The 13,081-nt window shown below is 34.2% G+C and overlaps 1 pseudogene; it reads left to right on the forward strand.

Annotated features, from left to right (window-relative positions):
• Positions 1 to 1,054, forward strand: LOC120151498 (annotated as a pseudogene).
• The last annotated feature ends 12,027 nt before the right edge of the window (positions 1,055 to 13,081 follow it).

Consider the following 13,081-nt stretch of genomic DNA (forward strand, 5'->3'; position numbering starts at 1 on the left):
GGGTACCTGTTTTTAATGGAGAAACTTAACTTCGTTAAGGATGGTGTGCTAAGATTGCCTCCTGGGTTTCGGTTCCATCCCACCGATGAAGAGCTGGTGGTTCAGTACTTGAGAAGAAAGGTGCTTGCTTGGCCCTTACCGGCTTCTGTCATTCGTGAAGTTGATGTTTGCAAAGCCGATCCTTGGGAATTACCTGGTTGGTTTAACTTAACATTGATAAATAAGAAGTCTTTAGGAGAAATCAACTGATACATTTTGTTGTTTATCAGGTGATTTGGAGAAAGAGATGTACTTTTTTAGCACCAGGGAAGCCAAGTATCCCCACGGGAATAGATCCAACAGAGCTACGCTTTCGGGTTTTTGGAAAGCAACCGGAATCGATAAACGAATCATGTCTGGTAGGGGCAACCATGTGGTTGGCATGAAGAAAACTCTGGTTTTTTATAGAGGAAAACCACTGCAGGGAAGTCGGACCGACTGGATCATGCATGAATATCGCCTCGTCGCCGGAGAAACAAAAGCCTGCATTGCCCCACACAAGAAGAACCAAACACCGGTCAGTTTTTTGGTGTAACCATTTCATCCCAACCACGTTGTTGTTTTAATTACGCTAAGTTTGGTCTGTCAAATTAAACGATTTTGTTGTTAAAATGTATACAGAGCCATACGGTGGCCGTGGAAAAATGGGTGTTGTGCCGGATATTTTTGAAGAAAAGAAGTGGTTGCAGTACTTAAAACGACGACGACAGCATCGAGAAGGGAGTAGGCAAAGCAAAGACAATGAGGCCTGTTTTCTATGATTTCCTGACCAGGGTAAACCCCGACTTAAATCTCGCACCTTCAGCCTCTTCCTCTTGCTCCAGCGGGATCACACAAGCTTCGAGTAATGAAACGGATGACCACGAAGAAAGCAGTAGCTGCAATAGTTTTCCTTATTTCAGAAGAAAACCATGAAAAAAAACAATCCCAGTTTCCCACTTTTGGTTTTTATCATGTATCAGTAGTTGGGTTTCTGATTAGCCAATCAGAATAATAACCCTCTTTTGAACCAAAGCTTCAGCATGCATTAATTATTATTTGAATACCAAAGCTTTGTTAAGCACATGGTTCAAAAGTTAAACAAATGTCATCGTGGAACTTGTTATGATTCACTTTTGCATTTGAACATGCAGGGGAAGTTCCAAAATTCAGGTCTGAGTAAAGAGAGAGCAGAAAATTAACGGCATATTAATAAAAAAAAAGCATATGTTTGTACATCTTTATACGTGTATATATATTGCTGACTTCGGCAAAAACAGAAAGCTGTTTTGGGGAGCACAAGAATAAAGATATAATCATTGGAGATCAGAATTTGCAGGGTGGAGTTTGCTGGGAAAGGTGAAATAGAACCCAATTCTCTCCCACTATCATCCCCACAATGGGATCGAATCTCCAAAATTCTCATCTTCCTGTACAAGAAAAACAAGCAGACATTCTGGGACTGATTTTTCTTTTCTTTCAGCATTTGCAACTACTGTCGCACGCTCAGGGTAGGTCTAAGGTTGTAAGATATGGGAGTTTTAAGTTTTCAACATTATTTTGCTTGGTACAGCAAGTTATAAACATTATTACCCTGCAGTTTGACTCTAAGGGGGTGTTTGGTTCAAGGAATGTGGGATTCCCATGGGATGGGAATCCCACATTCCCATGTTTGGTTGGCTGGGAATCTCATTCCCGGTAATGTAAGATTACCAATAGTGGATTTTTTGGGGTATATTACCGGGAATGTCATTACCTCCCTTTCCTTAGGTATTGTTGGATTACCGCGTTTTGGACTAAAATGCCCTTAAATTTTTATTTTTTTTCCAAAATATATTTATTCTGTCATCGAATAATAAAAATTTTACGAATGTTAAATTACAAATTTATCCTTAAATTATTTTAGATTTACAAAAAAAAATCTATAATTAAAATTTTATATAAAGTTCAAGGGTTTAAATAAAATTTTACCCTTTCATTAAACTTTTTTTTTATTTTTAATTTTGTAAAAAATATATAAATATTATGAATTTAATTTTTTTAAAGAAATATAAATATTTTCCAACTTGTAATATTACACAAATATATTAGGACAATTTGGTCAAATATACATTCCAATAATCTTTTATTCCTTTAACCAAACACGGTAATCTTACATTCCTGCTAAGCCAACCAAACACAAAATACAACATTCCCAGTAATGCTATTCCTTGGTAATCTTACATTCCCACTGGTAATCTTATATTCCGTGAACCAAACGCACCCTAATAATAATTAATAATACATAAAGATAACATTAACAAACAAACAATGTTCCCCATAGTCCTACAGTTTTATTTTAATTCTTAATAGTTATTTTTCCAAACTCTGGTAAAATTAGGAAAGCTGATGATTACTTTTTGAGCATTATGGTTTGACTCCCATTTGATGTAAATTTTAAATCCCCTTAAAGGAAAAGTATTTTTTATTCCATATTTTAAAATTGGCAAAACTCACGACATAATGGATTCAAAAAAAATATTTTACGAGATGATGCACTGGGCAGATTAATTGCTCGAATGGGGTAAATTCTACAGTGGCAACGTAGGTCGCCATGCACGCCCGGCGTCCTTATAGGTCGCCATGCACGCCGCGTCCTATAAGGACGCCATGCACGCCCGGCGTCCTATAAGGACGCCATGCACCCCGCGTCCATCATTATTTGCTGCTTTGGTGGCCGCTGTTTCTCGCTGATGCTGCTTTGGTGCTATGCATGGGCCATGCACGAGGCATGGGATAGGTCGCATGCGCTTTGTTCACGTGGTCTGATCTCGGCAAACCTCTGCATGGGCCATGCACCAAGGATGACCAAGGATCGTTCTAGGTTGCCGGCGATCGCGACATGGTAGGTCGCCATGGAGTCCCGACGACATGGTAGGTCGCCATGGAGTCCCTACGACATGGTAGGTGGTAGGGTAGGTGGTAGGTCGCCATGAGTCTCCATAGCTGGGAGATTCCTGCATCGCGACCCAGCTTTAACTGTAGCACTCATGCATGCAACGACCAAGCTTTAACTGTATCACTCATGCATGCGTTGCATCCATAGCTAGCTGGAGATTCCTGCATCCGTAGCTGCATGCGTTGCATTCATAGCTGTATGATTGCATCGTTAATTTAGCTGTTAATACAGCAATATTGCTGTTCAATTGAAGACTTTCAATGCTCAATAGTTATACGATTCATCCTAATAATATTTTATTCATAGTCAATTTTTAAAGACTTTGTACAACGATTTTTGCTTTATATAAATGATATGGTTTAGGATAGAAGGAGAAGAACAACCAGGAGTATAAGCATAAGCACATATAACTTTGCCGAGAGAAGGAAAAGGAAGAAGAAGAAATAAGATAAAGGATCAAACATAGTTTGTGAGGTAATTTTTTATTGTTTAATTTAGTTTATATATGAAATTATTAGTTTGTTAGTTTAGGGTTTAGGTAAAACTAAAATCTAGTTAATTAGTTGTTAGTATAAATTATTAGTTGGTTGTTTAAGTTATATTATATTATATATAAAAAATTAGTTAATTAGTTAATTAGTTTAAGTTATTAAATAAAAAATATTAATTAATTTGTTAGTGTCTTTAAACATATATTAGATTGTTCATTGAAGTTGAAGTTATATTATAAAAATTAATTAGTGCTTAATTAGTGTTATTTTAACTAAGTTTATTAATAAAGAAATAGTTTATTAGTTTAAGTTATATTATAATATATTAGATTATATAAAATTAATTTGTGGGAGCTATTGCTGTTTAATAAATTAAACGGTTTACACATACGGGCATTATTCCACAACATTTGCCCATGTTGAAATTGATTCGAATAAAGAAACAAAAAGAAAAGGAAAGGAGGAAGGCATAAATACGTGAGTAATTTATTATTTTTTGTTGTCTATTTTTTGTTGTTGTGTATGTGTAAATAGTTAGATAGTAAGTTTATAAGATTATATAAACTAATTTGTGCGAGATAATTTTTGTTTAAAAAAAATATTGTGTTTAAAAATATTTAGTGTTGTTTAAAAAAATATTTTGTTTATTTATATTGTATGTGTAAATTAGTAAGGAGTAAAATTAATTGATGAAATAATCCGCCAACGAATTATTACGATATTTTGCCTAACAAATTTGTTTGATATTTTTAAAAATAAAAAAAATTACAAACTAATCATGATTATTAGTATAATAACTAAATAATTAGTATCAAATCTAAATCATTAAATATTTATAATAAATAATTATTAGTAATCATGACTAAATCATATTATTATTAAATCATTAAATATCAAATCATTAGATTAATAATAATTATTAAATCATTATTAATAATATTAGTAATTAATCAATTAATCAAGTTAAATAACAAATTTTATTTGATCATTAATATAATATAATAGTATTATATTATATTTAAGATTTAATGTTTTATGAATTATCTTATCTAATATTTTAATCTAAATTAATTTATTTTTTATTTGTAGAGAAAATGAGCAACAACTTTTTCACGATTGTCCATTATAATGGACAGATTATGGAAAATGAGGTCGGAGTAGCTTTTCAGTCTGAAAACCAATAAATATGATGTTCAAAAAGACATCACATTTATAGAAATGAGCATAAGATAGAAGAAAAATTCGAGCTGCAGTGATGGTTTGAGGTATAGGTTTATGATATGCCCCAACCCAGTCAGATATGCTGCAGTTCCACTTGAAGAAGATGATGATATTGGAACCATGGTTGGATTACATGAGTCAACCATATAGCAGTTATTGAGTTATTTGTTGATGTGTGTAACATATGTGATGTTCCTGGTCATCAAGAGGTTAATATTGACGCTGAAAATCGATGGGGAGAAATTCACGATGATTCAAGCGAAGATGAAGAAACCGAAGAACCCGTTTTGGGCGACGACGAAAATATTTTGGTGGAGGTGCAATTGATGAAGTTCCGGCACCGTATGAAGCTACTCCTCACATGTACGAGATAGACTATGATGCAATGAGGGCACCTGAATTCCCAGACATGCCACATTACCTCCGTACCAATGACTGAATCATTCGATAATTCTGGTGAATTTTCAGTTGGGGTGCAATTCAGAGGAAAAAATGAAGCTACGCTGGCGATTAAAGAGTACTGCATCAAATGCCATGTGATGTCCATGTGCAGAGTCCAACCAGAAAACCCTATACGCAAAGTGTGTAAAATATGGCCCAGAGTGCAAGTGGAAGATCAGAGTGTCAAAAAATCAAAGGCACGATGTTTGGGTCATCACGAGGTACATGGTTCGCACACATGTTTGCGAAAATGTGCAGAGTCCAACCAGAAAACCCTATACGCAAAGTGTGTAAAATATGGCCCAGAGTGCAAGTGGAAGATCAGAGTGTCAAAAAATCAAAGGCACGATGTTTGGGTCATCACGAGGTACAATGGTTCGCACACATGTTTGCGAAACTCCATCGAACAAGACCACCGACTATTGGACTCCGATGTAATATGTGAATACGTGAAGGCGATGGTTGAAAAGGATCCAAGGATATCTTGTTCAGTGTTAGCTGCATCTATTCGAAGCCAATTTGGATATCAAGTAAAATATGGCAAGGTGTGGAATGCGAAAATGAAGGCAATGAAGTTGACGTATGGAGATTGGGATACATCGTACAATGAGCTACCACATTTGCTACAAGCAATGAAGCGATTTATCCCAGGAACTATAGTGAAGTCTCAAACCATGCCCGCATATGACGAAGAAGGTCAACTTCTGCCAGGGAAGAAAATATTTCATAGATTTGGGCATTCAAGGCATGTATTGAAGGATTTCCATTTTGCAAACGTATGATCCAAGTAGATGGTACGTGGTTGTATGGTCAATATAGGCATGTACTTTTGATGGCAGTTGCTCAAGATGGTGAGCGAAATATCTTCCCAATTGCATTCGCCATTGTTGAGGGAGAGACAACAGAGGCTTGGGATTTTTTCTGACCAATCTACGTCAATATGTCGTTCGTGAAGATGGAGTTTGCTTGATATCCGATAGAGGAACGGGTATTTTGGCGGTAATTGAACGACCAGAAGTCGTTGGATACCTCCATATGCATATCCGACATTTTGTATCCGTCATATTGGCAAGAATAGTATCGACCAGTTCATAACGCACATATTCGTAGCGAGATAGTCAGCATGGGTAAGTTTTAATTTCAATATTTGTGTATTTTTTACGTGGTTTTTTAATTGCGGTTTAACACAATATATTATGGACAGGATACGAACTACGTCGACCAAATTTTGACAAGAGATTGGAGAATTTGAAGGTATTTTACGATGATCAGCGTGTTTGGAAGTGGGCTTCAAAAATACCGCGGGAAAAATGGTCGCAAGCATACGATGAAGGTCGGAGATACGGACATATGACCACAACCTTGTTGAGGCCATTAATTCGGTACTAAAAGGTACACGCCATCTCCCAATAGCGAGTGTGGTGAAAGAGACGTACTTTAGACTGGGTAAAGTTTGGTCGGACAAAGGCAAGGAAATTGAGAGTCTCATAAATAGAGGTAAAAACTTGGGCTCCTACAGTGGTGGAATCAATGGAAGCAAAATGAGCGATTGGCAACATCAATGGTTGTTCATAATTTCGACCGAGTTGGTCATACTTTTGTCGTGTCGTGCATACGTCGTAACGTCGGAGGAGAAGACCAACATTTAGAGTTGATTTACGACACAAATGGTGTGATTGTGGTCGTTTCAGGCATGGAAATATCCATGTGCTCATGCAGTCGCTGCATGTATGTATGCTGGTGTAAGCGCATACACTTATGTTTGATGAATGCTTCCACCTACGTAGGATATAAATGTCTACAGCTATGTTTCAGACAGATCCCGAATGAATCATATTGGCCCAAAAAGGATCATGAATGGCTACCAAATCCAATGCTTCGCAGAAGTCCAAAGGGTCGACCTGAGTCCACTCGAATTCATACCAGTAGGATTTTCATGCTAAAGAGAGAGGTCAAGCAAAGAGATGCGGATTATGTAGGGGGAAGGCCATTCAAAAACAATTGTCCTAATTTACCAAGATATAGGCCTCATCATTAGTAATCATTATGTATTTCTAGGTATTTATTAATCATTATAAAAATGATTTAATAATGATTTAAATATTTAATGATTTGATTTAGTAATGATTTGAATAATCATTATAGTAATGATTTGATAATAATCATTATAATAATGATTAGTAATAATCATTATAAAAATGATTTAATAATGATTTAAATATTTAATGATTTGATGATTAGTAATGATTTGATAATAATCATTATAGTAATGATTTGATAATAATCATTATAATAATGATTTAGAATAATCATTATAAAATGATTTAATAATGATTTAAATATTTAATGATTTGATGATTTAGTAATGATTTGATAATAATATTAGTAATGATTTGATAATAATCATTATAATAATGAGTAATAATCATTAAAAATGATTTAATAATGATTTAAATATTTATGATTTGATGATTTAGTAATGATTTGATAATAATCATTATAATAATGATTTTTATAATAATTATTATGTTATATTTAGTAATTATTTATAATGATTTAATACTAATTTAATAATTATTATAATAATTATAGAATACTAACAAATGAGTGTACAAGTGTGGATTACTGAGTTTAAATTTATACATAGTCGAATTTATTATGATTTTAAATATTTAATGATTGATACTAATATTTACTAATATTATTAATGAGGATTATTGTAATATTTAATTATTGATACTAATGATTAAAACAGTGATTTACTAATATTAATTATTGATACTAGTAATATTGATACTAACACATTGTTAAGGTTAAAAAGTAGTCTAATTTCAATAATAATTTGTAAAAAATAGCAAACGAGTTTACAATTGTTGTCGATGTCGGGGTGTTGTTGAATGATAATGTCGGGGCGACGTCTGATACGTTGTGGCCGTTGTGGCTCAGGATTTGTACCCATCCCCCTCATTCATTGGGGGTTTTTGAACTGTCATGTGTTCAAAGTCATACGTCGACGAAACGTAGGAGAAGATGGGTGCCTCAGGCTGCACAAACTCTGGTATGTATGCCGGGCCAGTAGATCATCAACTGCGTGATGCAACGATTGTGGTGCGCTATTATCCACATCGGTCATTTCCGCTTCAGTTTGTAGAGATGAACTCCCACTCCCACTCGGTAGAGAGTATTCAGCTTTACCAAATCTTTTCTTAAACCTCAAAAATTGTGCCTCTCTACTATTGTTGTGAGGAACGGCTTTCCATTATCCAAAAATAAGCAAGGTAACCGAAGTCTCAAAATTAAAGTCGTCGTCTTGAATGGCGTCAAGAGTTGGCATGAATGAAGCCCTATTGTTCCAAGCATTAATGTAGGTTGCATGCTTTCTCAACCCAATTAACGCTTTCTTTACGACGACCAAATCTGTGCAGGTCGTCATGCGTCTCAACCCAATTCACTGGACGACGACCATCTAAGTTTGGAGGAGGTCATGATCCCATGGACTCCGCGGAATAGGTTGGTGGAAGTGGAATTGCCTCAGCACTCTATCCCCAAATTGGATCTCAACAAAAGCAAAATTGATCAATGGTGTAACAGCACACCAATATGAACCCATCTAAAATATCGTGCGGTATCAACGCAAATAATTCTTCATTCATGTATGGTCTCCAATTAACTGTAAAATTACAAAAACAATAAAATTTATTTAAATCAGATAATATAGTTAATTTAATAATTAAAAAATACAAATTATGCATACCTCCTTTTGGCCTTAATGTCGATCTTCAACCTGAACTCTTTAATGTTGTTGTGCACCAACCCTGTGCCTTCAATTTTATGCCTCCATCTGTATATCAATCAAACAAAAATAGAGACATTTTGTTCAATAATTTTAATCAAAAAAATATTTTTTAATTAATATTTTATATAAAATAGAGGATTCATATTACCTTCCGGCAAGTGGAAAGTCAACCGCAGTCCGACTAATCGGTGTCAAAACGGAAGTCTATGCCAAGCCCATGATTGTAGCAGCAACAGACATCCACCGATTTCTACTGTTATTATCATTCACGACTAATGACGCCTTGCACTCACGATACAAGAACGCCAATATCGCCGAACCCCAGCTATATTGCCTACAATTCTCAAAATTTGTTAAAAAAAAGATACTGAGTGTGAACATAACTACCGGATTATCAGGCATCAAATTCCCCAATCATTGTAATATATATGCTCGTGTTGCATATATAATTTCGTGCTCTGTACTATTGATTGAAGTTGAAATTCATTCTTCAACCATGACAACCTCACCCGCCAACCCTTTACACTCTGGTGGTACGGGCGCTTTCCAAGAAACAAGTTGCAAGTTGTTCCACCTTATTAAACTCATGTGACATTACCACCGGCATCCCATTAGTTTGGACCCGAGTTGCATTGCCACATCCTCCAAAGTTATAGTGCATTCGCACACGGCAAATGAAACGTGTGCGTTTCTGGTCTCCAGCGTTCAATCAACGCACTGATCAAACCTGGGACCAACTTGTAATCTCGCACAAAGTGATATACCAAAATCCAGCCTCTTGCAATTTTCTTCTATTAGTGGGTGTGCTTGGGCACTTTATGTAGCGAAGACGAAGGACTCGCTGCTCGTCCTACAATTAAATATTCAAAAAAATTATCACATCATAAAATAATATTCAAATATTTATAATTATAATTCATTAAACAAATATTTTATTCACCATTATTCCAAATGACTTGAAATATGTTCATTGTCAAGCCTCAACAGTGGAATTTGGTCAGCCATTGGAATGAATCTGTAAAAAAAAATTAAACAACAATATTTAAAAAATCATTTAATATAATCTATAAACTAACTAATAATTTACAACACTAAACTTTAATATAATAACTTATAATATAAACTAATAAACTAACAAACTAAACTTTTAAATATAAGTTAAACGTAAACACCAAACCCTTAAACAACTAATAAAATTTTTTTATATAACTAAACTAACTAATAAACTATTTTTTCATATAATATACTACTAATAAACTTGCTAACTAATTTTTTATAATATATATTCAACAAACAAATATAACTTAACTATTAACTAACAAAAACTAATTAAATAATTTTTTTATATAACTAACTATTAACAAAACAACTAATTAATTATTTTTTAACATATAACTATCAAACATATACTAATTAAATAATTTTATTTATGGATACTATAACTTAAACTAACAATCATATAACCCTAAACTAATAAACTAATTAACATTTATAATAATAATTTAAATATAAACAAATTTACCTTATCTCCCTTTCTCTTCTTACTTTTCCTTTCTTTCTCCCTTTCTTTCTTTCTCGGCTGCAATCTCTTCTCCCTTTCTTTCTTTCTATATGTGTGATCTTTCTTTATGTTCTTGCGATTTGCACCCCATATAACGGCTGCCTCAATTATTTCACCAACAATGGTTCAATTATTGTGCATGCATGGTCTCGTGAGCTAGGATCACATGGCATCAATAGCTGTAGGCATGCAGCGGGAGCAGGAGCACGTGAAGTTATCTTGGCATGCATGCAGGCATGCAGCGGGGAGCAGGAGCACGTGAAGTTATCTTGGCTGCATGTGCATGTATGGTCTCGGGAGCTAGGTGACGCCGGGGCGACCTACAAGGTCGCCGGGACTACATGGCGACCTACAAGGTCGCCCAGACTGCATGGCGACCTCTCATGGCTGGCTCCTTTGCATGGCGACCTCTCCATTGGCTGGCTCGTCTGCATGGCGACCTCACCTCGTATAATGCATGGCGACCTCTCCATTGGCTCGTGGCTCGTATATGGCTTGTATGGCTCGTATGTCACTCGTATGTCTCCCGTATGTCGCCTGAATTGCATGGCGTCCTACAAGATCGCCTGGATTGCATGGCGTCCTACGAGATCACTGTAGAATTCACCCCATCCCAACAATTAATCTGAAATGTGCATTATATCGTGAATAAAAAAGTTCGAGAACATTATCTCGTGAATTCACCCTTTTAAAATTAGATAATACATATTCAAACTTTATAATATATGTCATAATCATTTTTTTTGAAAAAATAAGTTTTAAAATAATTATTACTTTTTTTAGAAAATGAGATGTTTGATTTAATTTGAATTTGGAGTCTTTATCTACCTTTGGATTAGATAAGTCGAATACCTAAAAATTTCTTTTAAAATAATTTTAAAAAATCATTTCTAAGACGAAAATTTGTATGTGTTTATCAAAGATTCATTTTAAAGGGTTCAAGAGTTGATTATGCATGGGAAAGGTAAGCACCCCACAGTGCCCAAAATTAGCACATAATCGATTATACATTGTCATAATAGTGGAATTTATGTGTTCGAGTCAAATTTAAAATATTATCCTTTTTAATCGAACATCGATTAATTATTTCGAATTGTAAAATTGCACAAAAATGAACTTGACCAATTTCAAGTTCACTTTTTGTTCGAATGTCGTATAGTATCGCACTACTTCTGATAAGTGGTGTTTTTCACGCCCATTCTGCGATAGGATGTTGTCGTAAATATAAGAATACGAATATTAATAACATATTACTAACATACAAATATGTAAATGAAAATTAATATATAATAAAAAGTGAATAATAAATAAACAAAAATAAAATATTAACAAAATAATAATGAGACAGAAAATATCATACGTGTATGTATATGTAAATAATATGTAATACCTATGTAAGAACCAAAGTAAAAAGGTTATAAATGTAATATATACTGTAATTATTAATACAAAGCAGTAAAAAAAACAAAACACCAACATACTCATCAAACATAACAAAAATAACATGACAAATACTTAATATATCAAAAGAAATCCAAATAACTGGAGACTAATTTAAGTAAAAATAGATAACTAAATATTCAGGATTAGTATTAGGACCGAAACAGAATATGAGGGAAACTTGATGGTTTAAGCATGCAATATGTAACCCCCTAGACTCGGCCTATGCGTTTCGACTAAGTCTAGTGGATCACATACATAATTCTTGAAGACATTTACTGAAAGTTATTCAATTTATGTAAAATCATTATAAAGACATGATATATACTATCAAAAACCCAACTCATAAATATAATACCAAAAGTAATAAATTAATTGAAAACATGTCTTAAAAATCAACCACAATAACCGAATATAAATAAAAGTGTAAACACTATAAAATCCAATACTTTAAAATAAGGTCCATGTCACCAAAATAAAGTCAACTTGCAAATAACATTACAATCAGATATACTTCAAGAGATATGTGATCATCCAAGTGCTCGAACCGAGGTATCTAACCAACAGTATCTGAAAGGGGAAAACATTTTCGAAAGGTGAGCTAGGCTCAGTGTGTCCCAACATTCCATAAAATCACAATAGGTACAAATCATAGTCCAGTAAATCTCACAAATTCGTAAAAGAGTTTAACTTTGAAAATCATAGTTTAAACCTTTCTAGTACACCATCAGTAGTTCCCAAAATTATTTTCCATATAGCTTACTTTATGCACATAGCAAAAAGAAAGCCGACTTAAGGATATGCTATGAAGCTTGTATCCTTAAGCCCAAGTCAATAAGCCCATATAGCTTACCCTAAGCACACAGCAAAGGAGACCTAATGAAACATCTTGGCCCTCAAGAGTCACATTAGGCCCATTTAGCTTGATCAGAGCCATCGAAATTCAATTCCAAAATTCAATTGCACCGGACATAAATTCCATAAATCCAAAAACATGGTAATCATATACCATTTCAAAACAAAATTAGATGGCAGCCATATTCCATAAATTGTCACATTAATTGGTGCATTCATAAATAATAACCAATGAATTCGGTGTACCACATATAAAACCAATAAAACAGTTCAGTAATAAGTAGGGAACACACCTCGATAATAGGTTCAGATAGTAGATC

The sequence above is a fragment of the Hibiscus syriacus genome, unplaced genomic scaffold (genome assembly GCF_006381635.1).
Source record: "Hibiscus syriacus cultivar Baekdansim isolate YM2019G1 unplaced genomic scaffold, ASM638163v2 tig00111059_pilon, whole genome shotgun sequence".
NCBI lineage: Eukaryota > Viridiplantae > Streptophyta > Magnoliopsida > Malvales > Malvaceae > Hibiscus > Hibiscus syriacus.